Source organism: Dama dama, chromosome 18 (genome assembly GCF_033118175.1).
Source record: "Dama dama isolate Ldn47 chromosome 18, ASM3311817v1, whole genome shotgun sequence".
NCBI lineage: Eukaryota > Metazoa > Chordata > Mammalia > Artiodactyla > Cervidae > Dama > Dama dama.
In genome coordinates, this window is record NC_083698.1 from 75,075,865 (window position 1) to 75,079,956 (window position 4,092).

Here is a 4,092-nt window from a genome sequence, read left to right on the forward strand (position 1 = left end):
ATTGTTAAAAGGGGAGTCTCTGTATGTGTGGGGACTGGTTCAGTTCAGTTCAGCCGCTCAGTCATGTCCAACTCTTTGCCATCCCATGAACTGCAGCATGCCAGGCCTCCCTGTCCATCGCCAACTCCCACAGTTCATCCAAACCCATGTCCATTGAGTCGGTGATGCCATCCAACCATCTCATCCTCTGTCGTCCCCTTCTCCTCCTGCCTTCAATCTTTCCCAACATGAGGGTCTTTTCAAACAAGTCAGCTCTTCCATCAGGTGGCCAAAGTACTGGAGTTTCAGCTTCAACATCAGTCCTTCCAATGAAAACCCAGGACTGATCTCCTTTGGGATTGACTGGTTGGATCTCCTTGCAGTTCAAGGGACTCTCAAAAGTCTTCTCCAACACCACAGTTCAAAAGCGTCAATTCTTCTGTGCTCAGCTTCCTTTATAGTCCAACTCTCACATCCATACATGACTACTGGAAAAACCATAGCCTTGACTGTGTGTGTGAAGTCACTCAGTCATGTCCAACTCTTTGCGACCCCATGGACTGTAGCCTACCAGGCTCCTCTGTCCATGGGATTTTCCAGGCAAGAGTACTGGAATGGGTTGCTATTTCCTTCTCCAGAGAATCTTCCCCTCCTAGGGATCGAACCCAGGTCTCCCGCATTGTAGGCATACATTTTACTATCTGAGCCACCAGGGAAGTCAGCCTGGCCTTGACTGGATGGACCTTTGTTGACAAAGTAATGTCTCTGTGTTTTAATATGCTGTCTAGGTTGGTCATAACTTTCCTTCAAAGGAGTAAACATCTTTTAATTTTGTGGCTGCAATCACCATCTGCAGTGATTTTGGAGCCTAGAAAAATAAAGTCAGCCACTGCTTCCACTGTTTCCCCACCTATTTGCCATGAAGTGATGGGACCGGATGCCATGATCTTTAGTTTTCTGAATGTTGAGCTTTAAGCCAACTTTTTCACTCTCCTCTTTCACTTTCATCAAAAGGCTCTTTAGTTCCTCTTCACTTTCTGCCATAGTGTGGTGTCACCTGCATATCTGAGGTTATTGATATTTCTCCCGGCAATCTTGATTCCAGCTTGTGCTTCCTCCAGCCCAGTTTTTCTCATGATGTACTCCGCATATAAGTTAAATAAGCAGGGTGACAATATACAGCCTTGACGTATTCCTTTTCCTATTTGGAACCAGTCTGTTGTTCCATGTCCAGTTCTAACTGTTGCTTATATAGGTTTCTCAAGAGGCAGGTCAGGTGGTCTGGTATTCCCATCTCTTTATGAATTTTCCACAGTTTGTTATGATCCACACAGTCTAAGGCTTTGGCATAGTCAATAAAGCAGAAGTAGATGTCTTTCTGGAACTCTCTTGCTTTTTTGATGATCCAGCAGATGTTGGCAATTTAATCTCTGGTTCCTCTGCCTTTTCTAAAACCAGCTTGAACATCTGGAAGTTCACGGTTCACGTATTGCTGAAGCCTGGCTTGGAGAATTTTAAGCATCACTTTACTAGCATGTGAGATGAGTGCAATTGTGTGGTAGTTTGAGCATTTTTTGGCATTGCCTTTCTTTGGGATTGGAATGAAAACTGACCTTTTCCAGTCCTGTGGCCACTGCTGAGTTTTCCAAATATGCTGGCATATTGAATGTAGCACTTTTACAGCATCATCTTTCAGGATTTGACTGGGGATAAATGCAAAATCTCTTTACCCTCCATTCAATTTTTCTATGAACCCAAAAGTCCTCTAAAAAATCAAAGTCTATATTTTGTTTAAAAAAGGAAGAATCGTTTTATATGTTGCTTGAATTATTTTCCTCCAAGAAGTGACAGAGGCCAGAAATAAAGGTAAGTCTAAGCATAATGAGGTAACAAATGGCATATGATGTGTTATTATGGAAAGTTCGACTATTTCAAAAATGTCCATAATCTTTAGAAGCTGAGCCTTCTAAAGACCATCCTAATGATCTCCCATAAAATATTTCCTTTATTGTTAGTTTTATGGAAAAAATATTGGGCAGAGTAAATCACTAGACTGACATTGAATAAGTCTTGCTCTGTCTTCTCACTACTCCCCAAATTGCCCCAGCAGAATCCAGAATGGTTACTCATTTCAAGGAGAGAAAAAAGAAACAGTAGGTTTTCTCTTCTTGGTGACATTAGCAATAATATAATGCAGAATGGCAAGGGGCCATAGGACACCTGAGAATTCTAAAAGTTTCTACATGCAGACTTTGAAATGAAATGAAAAATATCACAATGCAGGTAATACAATCAAAGAAAATATTTTCTCCACACTGTTTACATTCTTTCACACTCAAGAAAAACAAAACTCTCATAAACATGCACTCAAGACAAATTTTATGTGGACAGAAAATCAGTTGTCCAAGGTTTTTTTTAAAGAAGTCATTGCAATATTATTTCATTAAGGTTGGAAGAATGATGAGCCATTGTTTGTTCAATGAACATTTAAGTAGTATAGTTTACCAGAGAGTCTCACCACAGAGCAGTTTTATGCGTGCAGCACAGCTGGGAGTAAAAATGCACACAAAAGAGAAAAAACAAACCACTGAGTTATTAAGCTGAGACAGTAGAGTAGCAATGAAACTAGTCTGGATTTTGTTTTTTTTTCCTTTTCCACATAAAGATACCATTTGGTTGAATAAACAGTGCATTCTTTGCATTTAAATAAACTTAATTTTAAACAGCAGAGGGAAGAGGAGAGATGAAACTAAACCAAACATAAAACAAAACCAGAGATCATTAAGAAAGGGACTTCAAACCAAATTTTTATTTAATTAAGACAACACCCAACAGTAGAAATCTGGGCAGGATATTGACACAAGAAACAAACTTAAAAAAAAAAAATCCAATCGATTGAGATGGTTGGCCTCCAAATACCTATATACATGGAAAAAATTATCGTGTGCCCCAGTGGGTTGATATGGCAAGGGAAGATTTTTGCTTACAAGATGCAGTGGTTTCTTACAGAAAGCCTGAAAACAATAGGTACTTCCCAGCTCTAACTCATAAGTAGAACCCAGGAGGTTACAAAAACAAATGCCACATTCTTCCGAGTCCAAACAAACTCCTTTGAAGTGTCATCAGCCATATGAAATGCACCTCTGTTCCTTCTGCAAAGAGAGCATAGGAAGATTACAGAAAGAACTCCTCTGAGGAAGGAGAGAATTTCTTGCATATTTTGGAAATCCATGACTGCCTCAAGGGACATCCATTATCCTAATCTTACCCAAGTCTGGACTGCTGCTCAAGCTCTGGCCAAAAGGCAAAGCTTCTCCAACACGTTCTAATTACTGGATTAATTTTTGTTCACTCAGTCTTTGCTGACTCATCACCTTCCTTAGCACAGGATACAAGTACTACCCAGAGTAAACTACCATCACAATCTGCCTCTTTCACCTTAAGGAAATGTCACTTTCAGAAGCTGGATAGTAGGGGATAAACAGGAAATGCAACCAACTACAAGCTTTAGAAACTACTTTGAAAATAACCTGACAAAGTTAAAAGTAACCAGGCATACAAGGACCTAAGATACCATAAATGAAAGACAGCAGAAAAAAAGATAGATGATAGGAATAGATGTTGCAGGTATACAAATCAGATTTTTAAATAATGTTCCTTACTAAGTTTTGGGCTTCTCTGGTGACTCAGATAGTAAAGAATCTGCTGGCAATGCAGGAGACACAGGTTCGATCCCTGGGTGGGGAAGATCCCCTGGAGAAGGGAATGGCTACCCACCCAAGTATTCTTGCCTGGAGAATTCTGTGGACAGAGGAGCCTGGTAGGCTACAGTCCATGGGGTCTCAAAGAATCAGACATGACTGACACTTCCCACTTTTCACTATTTTCAGAAGATAAAGTGCAGATATAGATAGCTGATAGGATTTGTTTTCGTATTGAAGTTCCATGTCCTAGGAAGCACCTCATTTCTGGCAAAATAAGGTTTATCACCTTAGAAAAGACAGTTTTGAAAACTTTAGCAAAAGAGTTGGAAACTGTTTTTAAAATGTAAGCTCTACAAATTAAAAATACAATAACTGAAATTAAGAATTCAATAAATGGGATTATAGCACA